This window comes from Tursiops truncatus, chromosome 8 (genome assembly GCF_011762595.2).
Source record: "Tursiops truncatus isolate mTurTru1 chromosome 8, mTurTru1.mat.Y, whole genome shotgun sequence".
NCBI lineage: Eukaryota > Metazoa > Chordata > Mammalia > Artiodactyla > Delphinidae > Tursiops > Tursiops truncatus.
This window is the reverse complement of record NC_047041.1, coordinates 59,421,704-59,446,983: the sequence shown is the minus strand read 5'-3', so window position 1 is coordinate 59,446,983 and position 25,280 is coordinate 59,421,704. Positions and strand designations below refer to the sequence as shown.

Below are 25,280 nucleotides of genomic sequence, written 5' to 3'. Positions count from 1 at the left end.
AAACAAACTTATAGTTACCAGGGGTTAAAGGGGGGAGGGATAAATTGGGAGATTGGGACTGGCATACACACACTCCTATATATAAAATAGATAACAAATAAGGACCCGCTGTATAGCACAGGGAACTGTACTCAGTACTCTGTAATGGCCTATATGGGAAAAGAACCTAAAAAAGAGTGGCTACGGGGCTTCCCTGGTGGTGCAGCGGTTGAGAGTCCGCCTGCCAATGCAGGGGACACGGGTTCGTGCCCTGGTCCGGGAAGATCCCACATGCCGCGGAGCGGCTGGGCCCGCGAGCAATGGCCGCTGAGCCTGCGCATCCGGAGCCTGTGCTCCGCAACGGGAGAGGCCACAACAGTGAGAGGCCCGCGTACCGCAAAAAAAAAAAAAAAAAAAAAAAGAGTGGTTACGTGTATATGTATGACTGATTCAGTTTGCTGTACACCTGACACTAACACAACATTGTAAGTCAACTATGCTCCAATAAAAATTAAAAAGAAAAAAAAAAGAATGCGTAGGAATTCTCCAAGCATAAAATGTGTGCAGAGTAGCATCTTTTACAAACACACACACACACACACACACACATTTAACAATAGATACACCTCACAGTGGAGGCAGGAGTCCCACAGGCTGCCAAGCGAGAGTGACTCAGGCACCATCCCACAGCCACAGCCTCAGGGGCCCACGAGTGCATCTGGGAACTCCGGCACCATCCCTGGGGAAGTGGTCTTCCCACCAGGGTCCAGGTGCGCACCCTGGTCGGTGGACACACAGACACAGGGGTCAGCCCGAGGACAGCAGCACTGATGGTGTGTCAGCCAATGAGCACAAGCTCAACCCCTGATGGGGTCCATACAAGGTTTCTGGGGGCCAAGGTGGCTGGGGGTTCTCAGGGAGCTTGGGGCCCCAGCCATTTCCAAATGGTATCTAGTGTTTCAGAAGGGAGGTTCCTTAAAAAAAAAAAAATAGAGCTATCATATGACCCAGCAATCCCACTACTGGGCATATACCCTGAGAAAACCATAATTCAAAAAGAGTCATGTACCACAATGTTCATTGTAGCTCTATTTACAATAGCCAGGACATGGAAGCAACCTAAGTGTCCATCAACAGATGAATGGATAAAGAAGATGTGGCACATATATACAATGGAATATTACTCAGCCATAAAAAGAAACGAAATTGAGTTATTTGTAGTGAGGTGGATGGATCTAGAGACTGTCATACAGTGAAGTAAGTCAGAAAGAAAAAAACAAATACCGTATGCTAACACATATATATGGAACCTAAAAAAAGAAAACAAGAAAAAAAAATGGTCAGAAGAACCTAGGGGCAAGACGGGAATAAAGATGCAGACCTACTAGAGAATGGACTTGAGGATACGGGGAGGGGGAATGGTAAGCTGGGACAAAGTCAGACAGCGGCATGGACATATATACACTACCAAATGTAAAGTAGATAGGTAGTGGGAAGCAGCCGCATAGCACAGGGAGATCAGCTCGGTGCTTTGTGACCACCTAGAGGGGTGGGATAGGGAGGGTGGGAGGGAGGGAGACACAAGAGGGAGGAGATATGGGGACATATGTATATGTCTAACTGATTCACTTTGTTATAAAGCAGAAACTAACACACCATTGTAAAGCAATTATACTCCAATAAAGATGTTAAAAAATAAATAAAAAATAAATATAAAATAAAATGCTGAGATTGAAAAGAAAAAAATAGATAGTATCTAGTGTTTCAAAATTGTAGTAACTGGTACTGCCATACTTGGCACAGAGGCTGACTATCCAGCCTGCCCTTCCCCATTTCGAGCTCCTCCTAACACTCTACTATCCATCTCCCATGTAGGGAGCTCCCAGGGCAGAGGACTGGAGCATGAGCCATCCACCCACTCCTGCAAACCGCTTCCCCAGACCCCAAATATTAAAGACATCCTAGCCTTGCCCGTGACAAAGCAGGGCCCCGTCCTTGTATTTCTACCCCACTTTACACTTTTCACGGTCACAATTTCATGTGAGCCTTGTGACAAACAGCCAAGTTTGGTCCAGACAAGAAGTGAGGGATTGGAAAACTAAGCCCCGGCAAAGGAGGAGCTGCTGCAGCAAACCCCCAGCTCTCACGTCTGTAAAGCCTTAAGAGGACCTGAAGGTTATCTTCCAGCCCAAGAATCACTAACTGTTCATCCCACCCCCGGGTCTTACTCAGCCCTTCTTATCCAATTCCTCCCTCATGCAGGCCCTGCTGTGAAGTACACTATACAATCTGCACCAAGACTTCTTCCCTGTCCCCTCCTGCCCCACCTAGGCCTGGATGTGGAAGGAGACTCAAGAGTTGAAAGATCCCTCAAGGGCTATTCTGCCCAAGATGCTGGTAAGGACAAAGAATTGACTTGTCCAAGGCCCTGGTGAGTGAGAGACTGAGAAGAGAGATAGAACCATATCTGACTCCTGTCCGGTGTGTTTTTCCTTGTAGCACAGGTGGGAGTATAGCCCTGCAGACCCAGGAGGGACCCTCTTCCCTCTGAGCAGGAAGGAAGTCTCTCTCCTCAGTTCCTGCCAAGATGTGGGTCCTGACCAAGCATTAGGCCAGCTGAAGCCCTTGGGAAACAATACAGGCTAAAGAGAGGATCATCCTGGGCAGAACTGAAAATACAACAGGCTACCTGGAGGGGTTTTGTTTGCTTGCTTTGTTTTATTTTGTTTGTGGGGGTGGGGAGGAGTTGTGAGAACAGTACCACCGGGGTGGGTCTCCCCTAGCTTCCTTACAACAATCTGCCTCCAGTGCCACCTCTGTACCTTCAGGAACAGAGTAGCCATGATTGCCACCCAAGTTAATTTCATCACAACCAAGTCAAAAGTTACAATGCTGGGGGGCTTCCCTGGTGGCGCAGTAATTGAGACTCCACCTGCCAATGCAGGGGACATGGGTTCGAGCCCTGGCCCGGGAAGATCCCACATGCCGCGGAGCAACTAAGCCCGTGTGCCACCACTACTGAGCCTGCGCTCTAGAGCCCGTGAGCCACAACTACTGAAGCCCGCGCACCTAAAGCCTGTGCTCTGCAACAAGAGAAGCCACCGCAATGAGAAGCCCGCGCACCGCAACGAGGAGTAGCCCCCGCTCGCCACAACTAGAGAAAGCCCACGCGCAGCAATGAAGACCCAACGCAGCCAAAAATAAATAAATGTTACCATGCTGGTTGTAACCTTAGAAGCTAGGCCAAGGGCAGAGGGGAACTGAGGATGTATAGAACTGCCTCCCCCACTATGCAAACCTCTGCCTGGGAGCCACAACAGTGCTGCCATCCATTCTAGTATACTGCACCCACTCCCTAATTCCAAAATGGCTAGCCTGCTCCCCAAGCCAGGCGTTTCCTAAGAACTCTCCCCTTCAGAGTTCTCACCCTAGTCACAAACTCAGAAGAGGTCCTCAAGCAGCCAACTTTGACCTTAGATGATGATGTGGGTATTTAAACATGTGCTAAAGTTCCTTTGTAATCCATGTAACTCACACCTTAATGTATTTAAATATGTAAAAGGGAATATTTGAAAGGGAAATTTTTTTAATTTTATAAAAGATAGGATTTTAAAGAGTCAGGTAATTTTGACCGAATTTCATTTTTTAGCCAAGAGTTGGCTTCTTGAACTTTTCTACATAGCAGCCAAATTTTCCCTGTCCCACGCCAGTCAAACATGACCCTAAGAGCAGAGGTCTGGGGGTGGGGCTGGGGCTGGGGCGGAAGAACGGAGTAATGCATAGTGCACTGGTTACTATTGTTAGGAAGCCATCTGCAAATAGACATCAGCACGTGCCAATGCAATGTAACAGTGCAGGCAGCAGGCAGCACGGCATGAAGAGTGAGGCCTTAGGTATAAGGAAAGACGAGCTATTCGCAGAGGGGCAGCATTACAGCTTTCTGGACCAAGGGGATAAGGATACAGCAGAAAGGGAAGACAGGCAGCACTAGGCCCCCACTCAGAACGCCTGAGGCCAAACAGAGCATCACAAGCACGGCCCTTGTCTGTTAAGCGATGGGCACATGCTCCTGCAAGGCCACCCTGAAGCCCACAGGCTCTGTTCCCCAAGACAGTCAGGCTACTTGGAGAGTTGATACACATCCTGAGACCCGGGTTACTCTCACCTGTGTGGCTAACAAGTGAAAGTATAGGCTTTAAGATGAGGCTTAGACATCCTGGATTGATTTTGTTATTTTTCCTTTGGTAAGGGGTGGAGAAAATTAATTGACTTTAAGGCTAGAACAGAAAAAATAGTCGTTGAGAAAAACCAACTACTGCCAGGTAATAAGGTGGAAAAATTAAACTGAGGCATCCACAAATCTTAAAGCCAAGACCTTCTCCTACAGCTCTACCAGCCTCGGACCGTGGTTTCAAGCCTTCAGAGTTGCTCTTAAAATAGCCGAGTGAGCAAGCATAAGGATCGGTGCTGCATCCGGCAGGCAACCCTGTGCCCCAGGTCCCACCCTACTGGCTTCTGCCCACTAAACTGGAAGGTTAGCAACCGCCTTCCCTGATGGCACCCGCTCCAAGCCCGCCCAGGCCGCCGGCAAGGGCCCGTCTGGGTCTGGGCGGCGGTGCCACCCTCGGCTCCAGCCGGCTGCCCCGCCCGCGTCATTCCGTGGACTCAGGCGCCCTCGCGCGGCCGCGGGAGGGAAGCGCACCTGCCTCGAGGGTCCTGGGTCCCGCCCGCGAGCACTAGGCCTCGGGGACCCGCCGCCGGGACCCAGGACACTCGAGGCAGGTGCGCTTCCCTCCCGCGGCCGCGCGGGGGCGCCTGAGTCCACGGAATGACGCGGGCGGGAAGCGCACCTGCCTTGAGTGTCCTGGGTCCCGGCGGCGCGCCCGCGAGCACTAGGCCTAGTGCTCGCGGGCGCGCCGCCAGCCCGGCGGTTCAAGACGCCGCTAGTCGCCCCCGGGCCTCGTCAGCGCGCGGCGGGTCCGCTGTTTGCGAGGTGGCCCGGCTCCCCGGGGCCGGGGCGACGGCGGCCGGCCGGGCAGAGCTAACGAGCCCCGCGGGAGCGCGGCGGCCAAAGAAGCTCGACCTTGGCCACCTGGCTGGGCGAAGCCGCCAGAGGCCGTCTCCTAGCAACGCAGACGCCAGCTGCAGAGCTTCCGCAGCTTCCCACTAGGCGTGTCCATCGCTGCCCCCGGCTGTACACCGGGAGCGCTCCCATACCACCCCCCTACCCCGGCCCCCCGGCTCGGCTGCCACCGAGGACTAGGCTGGGGACCCCGGTGCACTCTCCCTCACCCCACCAAAACCGATGACCCTAAAAGGGAAAGTCTGTGGCGCCCTCAGCCCTCAACTGGAGCTGTGTGGGTGCTGTAGCCATACTCATGAAATTGAAGGGGCTCGGGAGCTACTTGCTAACCTCCCTGAGCTCTGCTTATCTGAATGGGGGTAATAGGGTTGCTGTACGGTAATGCGCATACTGCCCATTTACCATTAGCCAGGAATTATGCTGGGTGCATTGCTACACCAGTTACCTCGTTTAGTCTTCATACCAACGCTGACGGGACCTGTCAGATGTGTACCGTTATTTCCATTTCACAGATAGGAACACTGAGGTCTAGGATCACAATGACTTGACCGGAAGGCACACAGCCAGGAAGTGACTCAAAGCCAAAGTTCTTTACTCCAGTGTTTTCATGTGTCTTCCACGCCTCACAACCCACACAGATGCTCCTCAGAGCAAGGGATTCCATGGCCCAATAATTTGGAGAAACACTGGATACTGTATCTCCCTCTGCTTTTGTGGAGGCTGACAATGCATTTTAGTGAATTAGAGCCTCTCAGAGAAGAAAACTGTTTGCCTTGGTTTAATTCAGTGTTTTCCAAACTAAATTGAACAGAAAACCTCTTCTTTAAAAGACACTCCTGGCATCCTGTGGAAATGTATTGCATGAAATACACTTTGGAACACACTTGCCTCCCTATTCTCCAATGAAAGGATAGATGTGGAAGTTCCTGGAAAGTGACACTGAGAAGTGCTTGTAGAGCTATGAGGGCACGGATTATCATTATTGTTATCATATCATGCGCTTCATTATATTTTAGGGATCCTGTTTGTGGCCTTTGGGCCACTCTGTAGTGCTGGATAATAACAATAACTAACATTTACTGAGCACTTCCTATGGACCAAGCACTGCTCTAAGTGCTCTGTATATATTAACTAACTTATACTTTACAATTACCCAGGTGTTATCCCCACCCGGCAGGAAAAAAAGGGGCGGGTATGAGACCATGATGATTAAATAAGTAAGAGATGTAAAATTCTTAGAAGAAAGCACTTGGAATTACTACAAGCATTTGCTATTATCATTATTTCTATTTTACTGAGGAGGAAACTGAGGCAGAGAAAAATTAAGTACCTTGCTCTAGGTCACACTGGTAGGTAGTGGATTGAAACCCAGGCAGCCTGGGGGCAGGGCCTATGCTGATAACCACTATACAGTCTGCCTCTCTGCCAGAGGTGGAGGGGACACCCTGGATCTGGGCCCTCATCAGCAAAGCCAGCATTGCCTGTGACAGCATCTCTTCTCTATCTAGGGCCACATCCCCCATCCTGCCCATGCCATCTGCCTGTCATAACAACCACCACAAGCTCCCTCATGGGAGAAGAAAGGGGACAAGACTTGGGGTTAGACAACACTGGATTGGACCCCAGCCTCACCATTTACTGACTGGGATCTTAGACAAGTAACTTAACCATCAATTTTCTCTTCAGTGAATAGAGAGCACCATCTGTCATCGCTAATTATTAGAGAAATGCAAATCAAAACTACAATGAGGTACCACCTCACACCAGTCAGAATGGCCATCATTTAAAAGTCTACAAAAAACAAATGCTGGAGAGGGTGTGGAGAAAAGGGAACCCTCCTACACTGTTGGTGGGAATGTAAATTGGTGCAGCCACCATGGAAAACAGTATGGAGGTTCCTCAAAAAACTAAAAATAGAGTTACCACATGACCCAGCAATCCCACTCCTGGTCATATACCCAGAGAAAACTATAATTCAAAAAGATACATGCACCCCCAATATTCGTAGCAGCACTATTCATAATAGCCAAGACAGGGAAACAACCTAAACGTCCATCAACAGAGGAATGGATAAAGAAGATGTGGTATATATATATACAATGGAATACTACTCAGTCATAACAAAGACTGAAATAATGCCATTTGCAGCAACATGGTTGGACCAAGATATTATCATACTAAGTGAAGAAAGTCAGAAAGAGGAAGACAAATACCCTGTATCACTTATATGTGGAATCTAAAACATGACACAAATCAACCTATGAAACAGAAACAGACTCACAGACATAGAGAACAGACTTGTGGTAGGGGAGTGGGGAGAGAATGGACTGGGAGTTTGGGATTAGCAGATACAAACTATTATATATAGAATGGATGAACAACAAGATCCTACTGTATAGCACAGGGAACTCTATTCAATATCCTCTAATAAACCATAATGGAAAAGAATATACATATATATGTATAACTGAATCACTTTGCTGTACAGGAGAAATTAACACAACATTGTAAATAACTATACTTCAATAAAATAATTTTTTTAAAAAAGAGAGAGCACCATCTACCTGACAGGTTTGTGTGAGGATGGACTGAAATAATGGATATAAAGTACTTAGCACAGGGCCCGACCTAGTCTAAGCACTCAATAAATGATGGCCCCTTCCACCTCTTCTGAGAAGAATTCCCTGACTGTGTGTGCCTTCCTCCACCCCCACACGGGTCAGGACCTCTCAGCTGTGTCCCTGGCTTATCCCCACCTCAGCCTGCCACACCTCCTGGTCTTGAAATTATGGTTTTATTTCACAAAATTGAGCCCCAAAGTCAGTCTCATTCACGGCTATATCCCCAGGGCCTAGCACACCGAGCTCAGCACATAGTAGGAGCCCAATTTTTTAATTTTTTTGTTTATTTTTTATCAATTTTTACTGGAGTGTGGTTGCTTTACAATGCTGTGTTAGCCTCCCCTGCACAGCAAAATGAATCAGCTATACACGTACAGATATCCCCTCCCTTTTGGACTTCCCTCCCATTAGGTTACCACAGTGCATTAGGTAGAGTTCCCTGTGCTATACAGTATATTCCCATCAGTTGTCTATTTTATACATAGTATCAATAATGTATATGTGTCAATCCCAGTCTCCCAATTCCTCCCTCCCCACCCCTTTCCCCCTTGGTATCCATGCATTTGTTCTCTACGTCTATGTCTCTATTTCTGCTTTTCAAATAAGATCATATATACCATTTTTCTAGATTTCACATATATGTGTTATTATACGATATTTGCTTTTCTCTTTCTGACTTACTTCACTCTGTATGACATTCTCTAGGTCCATCCACGTCTCTACAAATGACCCAATTTCATTCCTTTTTATGGCTGAGTAATATTCCATTGTATATGTGTGCCACATCTTCTTAATCCATTCCTCTGTTGATGGACATTAAGGTTGCTTCCATGTCCTGGCCAGTGTAAATAGTGCTGCTATGAACATTGGGGTGCATGTGGTTTTTTAAATTATGGTTTTCTCTGGGTATATGCCCAGTAGTGGGATTGTTAGGTCATATGGTAATTCTATTTTTAGTTTTTTAAGGAACCTCCATAATGTTTTCCATAGTGGCTGTATCAATTTACATTCCCACCAACAGCATATGAGGTTTCCCTTTTCATTAGGAACACAATTAATGTTTGCTGACTTAATGATTGAATTATAACAAGAGATATAGCTAATATTAATTGAGAACCCACTGTGCACTAGGCCCCGTTCCAAATATTTTACAGATTCTAACTCATCTAATACAACAACCATTTGACGTAAGCACTATTGTTTTTCCATTTGAGGAAACGGACACAGAGATGTGTCTGATAAATGTGGAGATAGAATCTGAACCCAGAGATAGATTCTGAACCCAGGACTTCCCTGGTGGCACAGTGGTTAAGAATCTGCCAGCCAATGCAGGGGACACGGGTTCGAGCCCTGGTCTGGGAAGATCCCACATGCCGTGGAGCAACTAAGCCTGTGCGCCACAACTACTGAGCCTGCGCGCCTAGAGCCCGTGCTCTGCAACAAGAGAAACTACCACAATGAGAAGCCTGCGCACTGCAAGGAAGAGTAGCCCCCATTGCTGCAACTAGAGAAAGCCCACGCACGGCAACAAAGATCCAACACAGCCAAAAATAAATAAATTTATTTTAAAAAAAAGAAGAATCTGAACCCAGTCAGTCTGGCTTTAGAGCCTGTAAGCTAAACCACAATAAAAAAGTGAACAGATGGGTGCCTACCTTCCCGCATGGCTGCTGAGAAGGCCAAAAGATACTAAAAGCCCTACATGTGCACAGAGGTTTATTGTCATGAGTTCCCAGAAGAGGAAGGAATCCCTGGTTCAAGGCCTGCTCCTCCCAGGCCTTGGTTTCCCCATCTATGAAATAAAGGTTAGACTTATTATATATCAAAGCTCTTACACTCATGATGATGCTTGTCTGCAGGCCTAGAAGGCAGGGAAGGAGAGCGGGAAAGGGAGGTTGGGCCAAGAGAAACCTAGAAACAGCACAAGAGCTTGGTGGGCCCAGCCTGGAGCAGAGGGCAGGCCAGGGCCCAGCAGAGCAGGGAGAGGCCCCACTGCTGCCTCTGTGAGCACCCAGGTCAGAGGTGGCTTAATTCAGCTAGGAGCGGGGGTCAGGGTCAAGGTCCCAGCCAGGCTACTGTGATAATAATAACTAAGGGCAATAGTGACCATTCACAGGTAGCCAGCACTTTACAGTTTGCATTATCTCACCTGGGTCTCATGCCAACCCTGTGATTATTACCCCTGAGAACTAAGGCCTAGAGAGGACTAGGTCTTGCCCAGGGTCACACAGTGTCTCAGCATCTAGACCTCACATGACCCACCTTGTTGATTGATCAATTTAAATTGCAATAAGCCATATTCCAGAAATTGCTCCGGCTCTTTAAGGAGGGAGTGAGCAGGACCCAGGTGGCATGGCTGAACCAGAGTCAAGTGAAAGAAGTAGCCTTTTCCACTCATTAAAAGTTTGGCCAGGCAAGAAAAGTGGGTACATGTGGGCAGGCAGAGCTCCTTGGGGCTCAGGCCACCGCTGGACCCAGCGCCAGGCCCAGGCTGCTGTAACTGGGCCCCACGTGTCCTCCTGAGCCTTTGTCCCCCGGGGAGCCTCACAGGCCACCAAGGTCCGGCTCATTATGGCCTAATTGGTGGCAAATCACTCAGCCAACCTCAGGGACGCAGAGTGATGAGCTCAGAGTGAGAAAAGTTTGAGCCGCCAAAACTTTCTCCGCAGTGGCCCAAACTTTCCCAGCCCTTAGGGGCACCGAGGTCCCTGTTGGTGCCCAGGTTTCTCCAAGATGCCCAGGCCCAGGTGCACCACTGATACACTGCTGTCACGCTGGGGCTGGTATAACCCTCAGCTGTAGCCTGGTTGTCTGAGGCGCCTCCCAGCTCCCCAGAGCCTCATGGATGCCCTCAGTCTGGGGAGGGTTGCCCTAGCTCTGTCCTCCACTCGCCTACCCCATCCCAGGACACTTGGTGGAACAGCATACCCTCCACACCCGGGGAGCAGGGTCTGGGCCCTCCCCCGAGCCGAGAACTACATCCCTGATGGGGAAGAGATGTCTGGCAGTCAACATGACCATGGGCCTCCCAACCCCAAGGCAGTGCGCCGAGGCCCTACCCGTTAGCCCATTTTTCCTCACACCAGCCTCAGGAGAGAGGCAGGAAGGGTGATGTAAAGATGATGACAGTGGTAAACAAAAGGTCACTATCTCAGAGCTAAACATCTTCTATGCATCAGCCCATGTACCCTTCAGATAAGCCCCATGAGGTGGGAATTAGTATCCCTATTTCATAGATAAGTAAGCTGAGACTCAGAGATAAGTTCACACACCTCATACAAGCTTTTCCTGTATGAACATACTAGCTTTGAAGTGCGACTAATTTGGGCTCAAATCCCTGCCATTTAACCAGCTGTGTAAACTTATGTACCTTATCTAACTTCTCTGAGTCTTTGTTTCTTCATCCGTAAATTGGGGAGGTCATCTCTGTTTCATAAGATTGTGAGGTTAAAGACAACATATATAAACGGCCAATCACAGTCCTGGCCCAGGGTAAACATTCATTAAATGACTGATTGCTCGGTGGAATGAAAAAAGCACAGGATTTGGAGCCAGCAATTCAAAAAATATGTTTGCCCCCTTGATCCATGCCAGGCTCTGTCCCAGGCCCTAGAGTTTGCAGTGTCAGTTAGAGGCTCTCCCTGCCCTCCCCAAGCTGGGGGAGACCAGGAAATAAGTGCACTGGGAGGGGAGGACAGCTCAGCGGTCAGTCTGAGATGTCACTTGGCCTCTCCAAGCCCAGCTTTATCATTTGTTAAACGAGATACCTTCCCCGAAGTGTTATCATGAGAGCTGGGTGCATGACGAAGGTAAGCATGGTCGGTAGATTCTAGAGCTGTATAGAAATATCCCTACTGTTCCACAGATGAGGAGGCTGAGGTCCGGGGACCTCCCATCATTACCCAAGGTCACCCAGCTGGTGGTGTCCAAGCCCAGAATGAATCCCAGGGTTTTTCTACCCAGACAATGCTCGACACCCTGGCAGGAATGGCAGCCTTCCTCAGCCTTCCACCTCCAGACTCCCTGGCCAGCAGGTGAGATGTGTGGGGCAGACCCTACGTCTTCCCAGGGGCTCACAGTTGCCGGTCAGTAAGACAAGCAGGAGATACTCAAAATACATGAGGAAAGGGAACACAGCCTGGGGGCATCCAGAGGGAGTGAGGGCTGACAGCTGCCTCCACTGTCTCTCTCTGCTCAGACATATACCTATGAGCTCCAGGACCCTCCCTCCTCTGCTTCCTTTGCCACCAGATAACCCCACAATTTATGCAGAAGCAGAGAGCCTGCTATAGACACACTACTTCAAGACGTGTCCCAAAGCCCCCTTCCAATCAGATGGGGGCCCCACAGTCTCTCTGAGAGAGAAAATCTCATGGGCCCTCCGCTCTCTGCCCCTTAGGAAAGGTCTGAGCTCAGTGTGATGGGTCATCACGATGGACCAGGGCTGGGCCTGAATAGCTCTGACCTCTGTTCCCCTGCAGGACTTGATCCTAGGTGAAAGCAGAAGGGAGCTGGGCTTGGGACTTTCTCAGGCCCCTGAATCATTGGTGGCCACAGACTTCCCCTTCCAGAAGAACCAAACCTGCAGGAGAAGTTGGAGACTATGGGGGAGGGAGGGGCCTGAGGATCTGGATGGGAAGGTCTGAGGAGGTGACCCAGGTTGGTCCCAGGTCCCCTGGGGGATATTTGGAGAGAGCTGAGGATGCGCGCGCACGCGCGCGCACACACACACACACACACACATTAAATGTGGAAACCAGCAGCAGTGGCGTTCGAGTCAGACAGCCTAAGTTCAGGTCCCAGCTCTGCCACTTACAGGCTGCATGGCTTTGGACAAGTGTGTGGCCTTTACCGGTTTCCTTCTCTATAAAATGTGGGGGCCAACCACACACGGGTTGTGAGGATTAGAGAGAAAGTCTTAGCCAATATTTATAGAGTCCACACTGTGTTAGTAACTGTGCTGAATAAGTTACAGACGTTGCCGCATTTGATCCTTAGAACATCACTGCGAGGCTTTGCTTGTTCACAGCTCTATACTTCACCTAGCCTACTGGGTGCTCAATAAATATGTATTCAATGAATGAGTGAATGAAGGTGGGATTGGTGTTATTATTATGCCCATTTTTCAGGAGAGCACACTGAGGCTCAAAAAGAGAGCAGGCAACTTGCTAGGGCCACACAGAGCCAGGCCTCCTGTCCCAGGCCCTGACACCAGTATGTTCTGACTGACTCAGGCTCACAGGGAGGGGGCTGTGTGCACCAGGAATGTCCAAGGATGAGGCCTCTCTAACTAGCCCTGCCAGGCACAGATACTCTTTCCCCCAGGCACAGACTGCAGCACAGGCCTGAATCGAGGCAGCCTCTGCCTGACATGGTGCTTGGGTGCCACCTTGTGGCTATTCTGGGAAGTGCAGGCTGCACCTGGCCTGGCCAGAAGGCCTCACCGTGCGGAGGAAGGTCAGCCCTGCATGCAGACAGCTGTCAGTCCACAGATCCTGGGCAAGGTCCCCAGCCCAGACATGGATAGGGAAGGACAGGCTGCTCCAAAAGCTTCTCTCAGAGACCAAAGGGCACCTAGAGCCAAATAATTTGTTTATGGCTAGGTCAGGCAGAGATGGGGGCAGGTGGTGCTCATGTGTCTAGCAGGGGCCTATGGCCTCTGACTTTCTGGACCACCAACCCCAGACGGCCCCTCACTTGCCCGTCTCACAAACCACACACACAGGGGCCATATCAGGCCACTTGCCAGATTTCCCACTGCCACAGCCTGAGGTCTTTGGGTCTACAGCCTGGTTTCTTAGGACTGGGGTGTTCAGCCCAAATGACCCTCAGAGTGGAGAGTTCCCTCTCCTTCCTTATGAATATGAGGCCCACAGGGGGATCGGCCCTGGCCAGGTAGTCCCAGAACCCAGGCCTCCAGACTGTCAAACCAGTGGATTCTCAATAAGGACCCCCTTTTCCTACAAATCAAACAACAGAGCAAGTACTGAGATTCAGGCAGGCATTCATTCAATCTGAGACCTGCCCTCATGGACTGACAGTCTACAGAGTGCCTCCTTCCCATTTCCCATTCTTGCAGGAGACCGGGGCTACCACCAGCCTTGGCCAGGTCAGGCATCTTATGGGTCTGGGGATCAGAACCAGACTTGACTTCAAGTCCCAACTCTGCCACTTACTAATGCCGAGGCTTGGCCAATAGTAACCTCTCTGAGACTCAGTTTCTTCATCTGTAAGATGGGTTTAATGATTACCACCTTGCAAGGGCTTGTTTTAAATGAGATACGACATGTAACACCCCAGGTACGAGACCTGGCCAGGGCAGGAGCTAGTTGAATGAGCTACTCCTTCCGTCTAGCCCCCGGCCAGCCAGGGGAGGGGGTCACAGAGAGAGCTTAGAGGAGGCTGAAGCACTCCAGTCACAACTGATAAAAGTAGCCAAAGACAGACCCCAGGCTTAGGCAAATCAGGTCTGACCCTTCAGAGTCAGGCAGCTGCTGTCCCATCTTCCTCAGGCCCAGGCATTCTTCCTTTGGGCTCAAAGATGGACCCACAGGTGAGTCTGCTGACAAGGCTGTGCCTGGTATAGGGAACCACCCTGGTTGGAGTCTGCCCCCACCCCCTGCTCTGCCCCCTACCCTGTGCTGAAAGACAGCTAGTCAGGCCCCTCTCTCTAGCCAAGGCAGCGTGGGCCCCAGAAGCCTGTCTGGAGAGACCAGCCTGCTCCCTGAAGAGGAGAAGATTTCAGAGCTGTCCCATTGGGAAAGGAAGCCCTCTCTCCTAGGCGAAGGCCCACTGACCTGCCACCCTTGGAAGGTTTCCCCCGCCCCTTCCCAAGAGGAGGAGCTAAGTGTGGAGAGGCCAGGGGTCTGCCTGAGGGGACAGAGAGCCATCTTCAAGACTGGACACAGCAAGGTGAGCAAGAGGAGGGAAACTGGGCTAGTCCTGGTCCATGCCCATCACACACGGAGAGAACCTACCACAACATCCCCAGTACTGAGGGGACCTCCAGCTCCCCAGTGACGAGAGTGGGCTCAGGAGCCAGGAGGAGCCAGGGGACCAGCTCCGGGCCCCGTTCTGTTACCAAGCAGCTGCAAGACTGCCGGCTCCAAGCCTCAGCCATAAAGTGGTGCCTCCTACCTCCCCGGTGTGATGGGGAAATCAAATCAGTTGAGGAACATGAAAGAGGGTAGATCTGATGTTAGGTGTTAGGCTACATCACAAAAAATAATTATAATAAGTAAATAAATAGGCAGGAGGAAACTTTTGAAGGTGATGATAGGTTTATGGCATAGATTGTGGTGATGGTGTCATGGGTATATACAATCAACCCTTTAACAACGCAGGCCTTAGAGATACACGCCCTCTGCACAGATGAAAATACATGAAAAACTTATAGATGGCCCTCTGTACCCACGGTTCTACACCTGTGAATTCAACCAACTGCAGATTGTGTCGTACTGTGGTATTTACTATTGAAAAAAAAAAATCCACATATAAGCGGACCCATGAAGTTCAAACCTATGTTGTTCAAGGTCAATTGTATTTATCACCAAATTCATCTGGTTAAATACATAAAATATGTACAACTTTTTGTATGTCAATCATAACTCCATAAAGTGGTTTTTTAAAAAAAAAAAAACAGCTATCTCAATCCTGAGGAAAAAGAACAAAGCAGGAGGCATAACCCTCCTGCTGGGGACTTCAGCCAATACTACAAAGATACACTAATCAAAACAGCATGGTATTGGCACAAAAACAGACATACGGATCAATGGAACAAAATACAGAGCCCAGAAATAAACCCACACACCTACAGTCAATTAATCTTCAACAAAGGAGGCAAGAGTATACAATGGAGAAAAGACAGTCTCTTCAGCAAGTGGTATTGGGAAAGTTGGACAGCCACATATAAATCAATGAAGTTAGAACACACCCTCACACCATACACAAGAATAAACTCAAAATGGTTTAAAGAGGGAATTTCCTGGCGGTCCAGTGGTGAGGACTTGGCATTTTCACTGGCGAGGGCCCAGGTTCAATCCCTGGTTGGGGAACTAACATCCCACAAGCCGCACAGTGCGGCCAAAAAAAAAAAAAGGTTTAAAGACTTAAATATAAGACATGACATCATAAAACTCCTAGAAGAGAACATAGGCAAAACATTCTCTGATGTAAATCGTACCAATGTTTTCTTATGTCAATCTCCATGGCAATAGAAATAAAAGCAAAAATAAACAAATGGGACCTAATCAAACTTATAAGCTTTCGTACAGCAAAGGAAACCATAAACAAAACGAAAAGACGACCCTCAGAATGGGAGGTAATATTTGCAAATGATGTGGCCAACAAGGGCTTAATTTCCAAAAATATACAAACAGCTCAAAAAACTCAATAACAAAAAAACAAACAACCCAATTGAAAAACGAGCAGAAGACCTAAATAGACATTTCTCCAAAAACATACAGATGGCCAACAGACACGTGAAAAGATGCTCAACATTGCTAATTATTAGAGAAATTCAAATCAAAACTACAATGAGGTACCAGCTCACATCGGTCAGAATGGCCATTATTTCAAAGTCTACAAATAACAAATGCTGGAGAGGGTGTGGAGAAAAGGGAGCCCTCCTACACTGTTGGTGAGAACGTAAATTGGTGCATCCGTTATGGAAAACAGTATGGAGGTTCCCCAAAAAACTAAAAATAGAGCTACCATATGATCCAGCAATCCCACTCCTGGGCATATATCTGGAGAAAAACATGGTTCCAAAGGATACATGTAGGGACTTCCCTGGTGGCACAGTGGTTAAGAATCTGCCTGCCAATTCAGGGGACACGGGTTCAAGCCCTGGTCCGGGAAGATCCCACATGCCACGGAGCATCTAAGCCCTGTCGCCACAACTACTGAACCTGTGCTCTAGAGCCTGCGTGCCACAACTACTAAAGCCCACACGCCTAGAGACTATGCTCCACAACAAGAGAAGCCACCGCAATGAGAAGCCCACGTACGCAACAAAGAGTAGCCCCCATTCACCGCAACTAAAGAAAGCCCTCATGCAGCCAAAAAATAAATAAATAAAAGGATACATGCACCCCAATGTTCATTGCAGTGCTGTTTACAATAGCCAAGACACGGAAGCAACCTAAATGTCCATCAACGGATGAATGAATAAAGAAGATGTGGTACGTATATACAATAGAATATTAGCCATTAAAAAGAATGAAATAATGCCATTTGCAGCAACATGGATGGACCTGCAGATTATCATACTAAGTGAAGTAAGTCAGATAGAAAAAGACAAATATCATATGATATCGCTTATATGCTGAATCTTAAAAAAAAAAAGTGATACAAATGAACTTATTTACAAAACAGAAACAGACTCAGACTTAGAGAACGAACTTATGGTATCCAGGGGGAAGGGTGAGGGGAGGGATAGATTGGGAGTTTGGGATCGACATGTACACTCTGCTATATTTAAAATAGATAACCAACAAGGACCTACTGTATAGCACAGGGAACTCTGCTCAATATTCTGTAAAAACCTAAAGGGGAAAAGAATTTGAAAAAGAATAGATATATGTATATGTATAACTGAATCACTTTGCTGTACACCTGAAACTAACACAACATTGTTAATCAACTATGCTCCAATATAAAATACAATAAATTTTTAATAAAATAATTTTTAATTAAAAAAATAAAATATGACAGGACTTCCCAGGTGGTTCAGTGGGTAAGACTCCACATTCCCAATGCAGGGGGCCCGGGTTCGATCCCTGGTCAGGGAACTAGATCCCACATGCATGCTGCAACTAAAGAGTTGCATGCTGCAACTAGAAGGTCCTATGTGCTGCAACTAAGACCCAGAGCAGCGAAAATAAATATATAAGATAATAAATATCTTTAAAAAAAAAGAATTCTTAGAAATGTTTATTTAAAAAAAAATGACACAAATGAACCTATCTACAAAACAGACTCACAGACACAGAAAACAGACTTGTGGTTGCCAAGCGGGAGGGGGTGGGGGAGAGTTGGATTGGGAGTTTTGGACTAGCAGATGCAAACTATTATATACAGGATAGATAAAAAAACAAGGTCCTACTGTATAGCACAGGGAACTGTATTCAATATCCTGTGATAAACCACATGGAAAAGAATATGCAAAAGAATATATATACATATATATATAACTGAATCACTTTGCTGTACAGCAGAAATTAGCACAACATTGTTAATCAACTATACTTGAATAAAACAAATTTTTTAAAAAAAGATTTCTTGGGACTTCCCTGGTGGTGCAGTGGTTAAGAATCCGCCTGCCAATGCAGGGGACACGGGTTCAAGCCCTGGCCCGGGAAGATCCCACATGCCGCGGAGCAACTAACCCCAAGTGCCACCACTACTGAGCCTGTGCCATAGAGCCCGCGAACCACAACTACTGAGCCCACGTGCCACAACTACTGAAGCCTGTGCGACTAGAGCCCGTGCTCCACAAGAGAAACCAGCACAATGAGAAGCCTGCACACCCCAACAAAGAGTAGCCCCCGCTCACTGCAACTAGAGAAAGCCCACATGCAGCAACAAAGACCCAATGCAGCCAAAAATAAATAAATAAATTTATTTTAAATTTTTTCTTTTTTAAATTAATTTTTAATTGATTTTTTTTAATTTTTTTTATTTTATTTATTTTTTTATATAACCTGCTCTTCTCTTCACCAGGCCAAGTTACATCCCAAGTTTTCCATCAGTTCTCTTTCAAAGTAACAACATGTAATGAGTATAGCAGATATTATTGATGGGGTTGGGGGGATATTTCTTGATTTTTCTTAGGAAGAACATGGGGTGGGGGACACATGAGGAGAATAAACAAGCATGTTTACAATGTCCCTGGGCACAGGAGAGTGCAATAGCACGGAAGTCATCCTTCCCAGGCTTTGAGTGTACAAGGAGAGAAGCACAAAGTGGGCAGCACCGGGGCTGATAGACGTGTTGTGGTCTTCCAAGGATTTCAGAGGCAGCATGTTCTCCTCCCTGCAGGAGGAAATAGCCCTCACCTTCAGGGTACTCTTGGTCTAAGTATATACTCACTACTAGCACTCTGCTGCTCCACCACTCTCCTTCTCTACCAGACAGAAACAGTCAAGTTTCCAAAGAAGCCCAATAAATGTTTCTTGATTAAATTCAGTGACATGTCATAACCCTAGAGAAAATACTAGGGAGGCAGAAGCAATTCTCTCCATTCTAAGGTGGCTACTCATTTCTGAGTCAGCCACTGCTCTGTCCCATGACTGTCCAAAGCGTCCAGATATGATTTCAAAATACAACAGAATGTCTCCTAATGCTCTCCATAGAGTCCCTCACGTCCTTGCCTTCATCTTCACCACTAAGCACCTGAGGACACTGTTCAACGTGGAGCAAAGAGCATGGGTGTTAAAGTCCATTAGATGTCGGTTTAAAACCCAGCTATGCCTGAAGGTTGAGCTGCTTGGTAGGCATGATGAACAAAGGACAAAGGCAGACCTACAGAAGAAAATATTAGCACAGCAAGCCCTCTCTGAGCCCTGCTTGCAGCTTCACTGTTCTAAAGGTGAGGGGAAGTTTTCACAGAACTAGAAGCCACAAACCACAATGATCACCTTGGATTTTATCTCGCTCTCTCCTAGTTCCACCTTCAGAGTATCAGTTAAATTGCCCTAACATCTTCTCTAAAGAGAAAACCATTCTGAAGATACAAATGGTCCCCTAACAAGTTTTACCAGTCAGGGTCCAGATAGGAAATCAGAAACCACACTAGGTATTTCAACAGAGAATTTAATGTAAGGAATTTAGTTAGACAGGAGGTAGAGACTTGAAAAGGCAAAAAGAAAACCCTGAGGTAACACATGGGTAGCAGGAACAGCGACCACCCCCAGGGTTCAAGGAACAAAGGGAAGAGGCTGAGATGGTCAGAACCTAGAAACTTGGAGAAGAAGCATCCAGAGCTGAAACTTGGGCTTCTGAGCAGAAGGTGCTGCAAGGATGCTGCTGGTACCTTAGGAACTCATAGGAAGGGCTGTGTACAGCGGGGACACAGATTGATGAGAAGGAGGTGCTTTTTGGCTAGTGTTGTACCTTTGGAGCTCAGAGCCCCATGAGACTGGGATGCAGACCTCTTGGTGGGCTGGGGACTGCCCAGAAGGTGCTGGTACCTCTGAGGGGATACAATGAGGCTGGATCTGGGAGGGCCCAGAGAAGTTATAAACTGAAACCGATTGCAGTTGCCAGAGCAAAGGTCTGCTGGTGGTGATACTGACTGGAATAATAAGCAAACAGGAAGGAGCCAGTCCATTCTGCCTTCCTCCTTCTTTCCAATAACCCTCAAGTATCCATCGATAGAGTAATACAAACTAATGCCTGCCCGAATAAGAAGTAATTTGCAGAGTCCTAACCCCACCATAACAAAGCTGAGTATAGAAGGTCGAGTTTGCGGTGAGACATGATAGCTTCACAACTTTGAAACTGTTGCAAAAAATGTTTCACAGAAAAAGAGAAAATGAGAGTATTGCCTGACCTTGTTGGCCTGACCTAACCATTTTGCAAGTGAGCAGAGAAGAACTCTGGTCTATTTCTTATATATTTTACACACATTGAAAGAGGACCATGAAAGGCTCCCTTTACATTTTGTTCAGCCAGGAAGATAGGCATACTGTCTAGGATATTCCCACAATAGCTCCTGTAACAGATATTGCAATGACAGCAAGTGGCTTTGTTACCAAGGCTGTTGCCCCAGAATCATACCCCTGCCCCTCCCTTGAATGGAAACCAGTTACTGTCATCTAAGTTTTGGGAGGAAACTGCAAAGAGAAAAAACAAGAACGGGTTAGAACCAACTAGGCCCAAGATGGTGGAAGATTCGACTTCCAGGAGTTCTTGAGCCTCTTCATACACTCATTGTAATGCATAAGCATGCTGAATGACACAGCCACCAGCGCTGCGACAGTTGACAATCTCCATGACAACAATAAGGAAAGCCCATACAAGGATGGAAAAGGAGAGTTGTCTCAGTTCCAGGTTCTCCCCTGTTCTCAGATAACTCATGAGTATTCCTCCCACTCTTTACAACTCCCTCCCTTTTATCTCAACCTTCCTGGATATTTGGTGTTTCCGCTGAACTGGGTTGAGCTGACTTGCAAATTAGGTGCCAGCCTTCTCCATTCTTTGCCATTGAATAAAACTTGTGCTGCTCCAGTTACTGGCTGTGCGAATCCAATTGGAAAAAGAACCTCCCTGGCCGAGACAAGGAGTCTCAGATGGGCTAGGACTCCAGCGAGGGTCAAGTTAACCAATTCGGTAACAACTTGTCTTGGTGAAAGGGAGATTAGCAGATCTTGACAAAGTGTTTGTTTCTTCTTGCTCTCTTGCACATCTGCCATCCCCAAGAGAACATTCTCAGATTAATTTGCAAAAGGATGAAAAATAGATGGAGCAGAGCCGAGTCACCCCAGTTATCCCAGCCAAGGGCAGCCAGTAGCCATAATGTGAGCAAGCCCAGTCAAAATCAACAGAGCAGGCTGGTCAACCAACAAGATGGGAGCAATAAATTCTTGCTGATGTCTGTGTCCCACTGACGGTTCGCAGTAGTTTGTTCCATGGCAATTTTGTCGCAATAGACAAGTGAAACATATAGTGGTAGCAGGAGTAGGGTGCTGTATAACAAAAATCTAAAATATGTGGCGTTACGGGCTTCCCTGGTGGCGCAGTGGTTGAGAGTCCGCCTGCCGATGCAGGGGACACAGGTTCGTGCCCCGGTCCGGGAAGATCCCACATGCCGCAGAGCAGCTGGGCCCGTGAGCCATGGCCGCTGAGCCTGCGCGTCCGGAGCCTGTGCTCTGCAATGGGAGAGGCCACAGCAGTGAGAGGCCCGCGTACCGCAAAAACAATAAAATAAAATAAAATATGTGGCGTTGGCCTGAGACTAATCAGAGGACTAAGGCAAGAAAAGCAGAGAGGAAACTCTGATTCTGAGTTAAGCCATGGGATTTTCCTTGGCCAAGGGGATGTTAGCAAAGCTGATACAAGCAAAGACTCAAAAAAGTGCCTGGGTATTGACAAAGAATCTTTGCTTGACCAAACTCTGGTCAGGCTCCTGAACCTTCTCCTAGGCCCATCTGTGCACTTCCTTGTAAAATCCAGTCTCAGCAAGAACCCTGCTAAGTCAGTTTAACTAGAATCCTTCACCCTCAATATCAAAAGTCAGTTTAACTAGAATCCTTCACCCTCAATATCAAAAATCCAGTTCCTCAGCCTCTACCATCCCTCAGGTAATGTCTGATCACCTGGCCTGTCCTTGAGCAAAGAATCCTGGTAGGTCCCTTTAGCCCAAATCCCCTGACCCTTATTGTTTCTTCTTAGTAATTCTCCATCCATTGACCCCCCTCCTGCTTCTTGTCTATAAATTCCCACTTGACCATGTCGTGTTTGTAATTGAGCCTGGTTCTATACTGAGGTCTCTCTTCTGCTATTGACATAGTTTTGAATAAAATCTGTTTTTACCTCTTTAACTACTATCCAACTCTGGTTTTTCTTCTATAGTATTTCTACTTATGTTCTTGCATCTCTGCCGTGACTGTGAGAGCGTGCTTGGGCTAGCCTGCTGGAGGAACAGAAGATGCATAGCTGAGTTGCCCCAACCATCCCACCCAATGCTAACCTAGATAAGCTTATAGCCAGCCAACACGTGAGTTAGCCCAGCCACCTAGCTGACCGCCCCAAGTGTGCGAACAATAAATGCTTACAGTAAGTACGTGTCATTGATTTTTCTGTGACTGCTCGTTACACAGCAATTTTGTGATAAGAGATAATTGACAAAATGACTAAACAATGGTTTCTACATATTATGTCTACAATAAATATTTGCCTTTTTCCCATATCCCACTATAGTAATGTATGTTGGATAAATGTCTTTTTAACTGCTTAACAGTGTGTTCTATAAGGGTAGAAACTGTATTTTAAAGATATCAGAGTAAGGTAGTAAGAAAACATTATTCTTTTAATAGGAAAGTCATTGTTTGTTAGAGAAAATACATTGACAGTTGCTTGAAGGTAGAAGGTATTAACAGTGAGGGGATAGTGCCAATAAAAGGAATCAAGGATGCCTGGGGAAATGGCTGATTCAGTGTTGGGGTACGGAAAATGGAAGATGATCTAGATTCTCTTATACTGCCAGAAAGCAATGGAGAAAACTGTATTCTCTTAAACAAATGATAGATGTTAACATCACCAGTAATGGCACAAAGTGGTATCATCTATCTCCTGAAATGATGTACTGAGAAGGGCACAATACCACTTTTGTGGTATTCTTGCAAAACTATATATATAACTTGAATTAAATCAAGAGGAAACATGAAACAGACCCAAAATGAGGTATGCTCTACAAAACAACTGTCCAGTACTTTTCAAAAGTGTTAAAATCATGAAAGACAAGGAAAAACTGAAGAACTATTCTAAATAAAGGAGAATATGAAGATATGAAAACTAAATGCAAACATGCAATGTTGGATTGTATCCTAGATCAGAAAAGGGACATTAGTGGGACATTTGGCAGAATTTGGATAATGTCTGTAAATTAGATAACAGTATTGTATTGACATTAGTTTCCTGGTTTTGATAAGCGTACTGCGGTTATGGAAGACGCTAACATTGGCGAATCCGGGTGAAGGGTACACAGGAATTTTCTGTACTGTTGTTGCAACATTTTTTAATTCTAAAATTATTTCAAAATTGAAAATTTTTTAAACATTTGTAAAAGTGGGTAGAACTATTCTCCGGGAAAAATGAGGGAAATGTTGACCTCCTAGAGAGAAGGAAAATGAGAAAGAGAAAGGACAATCTAGGACACGACAAAAGTGTGCAGACTCTATAGTGTGACCCTCCTTTAAGCCCCCTCAGTGATGGCTACAAAATCACAAAAGCCACGCAGAAACCTAAGAGAACAGCAAACATAAGAACAAAGACAAAGTGAAAGTGATATGTTAAGCCACAGGAACTTGCTGAAATCATGCTGAGGGCTCTGTATTATCAGAACTCACAAGAGGCTATGCACACGACATAATAACTGTATACATTACACTTCATTATTTATTGGAAATATTAAAGAAAGGTACATCTAAATGTTAAAGTCCAAACCATAAAGCTTTTATAAGATAATAGAGGAATATATCTTCACGACATTGCGGTAATGAAAGTCTTTTTAAATAGGACACAACAAGCACTAACCTTTTTTTACAGAGGAAAGAAAAAATGATATAAATTTGACTACATTAAAATTCAGAATGTTTGGTAATCAAAAGCAGACCTGCCACTTTTATGTAATACATTATATAGGTAATCTGCACAAAGGCATCTGACAAAAGCAAGTGAAAGATGAAATTCAGCCCATACTGCACTTACCACACCACACTTTTTGTAAACGGAGCCTTTTTGTAATTTGTACAAAGGTATCCTATGTACTAGACATATCTTCAATCAAAAGATGTCATAAGTAAGTGAAAAAGCATGCCACAGATTTGGGGAAGATATTTACAATACATTTAACCAACAGAGAACTAGTATCCAGAATTTATAAAGAATAACTACAAATCAATAAGAAGACAGATAACTTATTTCATAAATAGGTAAAATTGATAAAAGATTTGACAGTCACTTCAGAAAATAAGCATATGAAAAGGTATTTGTCTATACTATTTCAGAATTCAAATGTTAGTCATTTATGATTTAAAGCAGAATGAAATGTCTCACTCTAGCTCACATATTTAAAACAAACTAAATGTATTTCAGAGTTTTTAAAAAATGTAAAAAGAAAAAACAAAAATATTTCAGTTAAAGAAACTTGATTTCTTCAGCTAAATTAGAGTTTCCACAGAGAAACTGCAAAAGGACCAAGATAATTTGGCTGAAATTGGCATGGTCGTTATATACCATGGGTGTCATCATTTTCCATGGCACTAAAGTCACATCACACTGCATTAGATTGGGAAGAAAATCACTTTTGTAGACTAAGAACTGTTTCGTGTCCACAGCTAGACTTGGAATTTTCCATAGAACCTGGATAAAAGTAAGCCAGTGTCCTAGAAAATTAAGTACTTCTACAGCCTCCATCAATACAAGAGCTAATCATTTGCTATATTCCAGCTATTTCCAATGCATTTAATTCCTTCTCCTAATGGGAAAGAACAGTAGAAAGTAGAAAGTAGGACTAGCCAGTTAGATTGCAGCACAGCAGAGCAGATATGAACACAGGCTTCTGAAGTCAGAATGAGTGTGGGTTTTTTGTTTGTTTGTTAATGTATTTTTTTAAATAAGTAGCATAGAGAAATAAATCAACAAAGCAATGTACCATTAGAAAAATAATGGACTAAAAACTTTTTAATGTAAGCTACTTACTTATCTGTCATTCAAAAGCAGGCAAGAGGTCAAGTGTTCAGAAAATGAACATATCACAGTTTGGGGAGATCAGGAGTTACTATGAAGAGTGATATGATTTTCAGTGGGTCCCAATTGCTTTTCGGTGAATATTGATAACTTCCTAATTATGATTATAAGACCTAGTGATGTGA

At 46.1% G+C, this 25,280-nt stretch overlaps 1 protein-coding gene across 4 annotated transcripts in view; it reads right to left on the bottom strand.

Moving 5' to 3' along the window:
- LOC109550625 (RNA polymerase II subunit A C-terminal domain phosphatase SSU72 like protein 3-like) overlaps positions 1-25,280 on the bottom strand; it is a 55,837-nt gene that overhangs the window by 20,210 nt on the left and 10,347 nt on the right. The gene's annotated exons all lie outside the window — the stretch shown is intronic.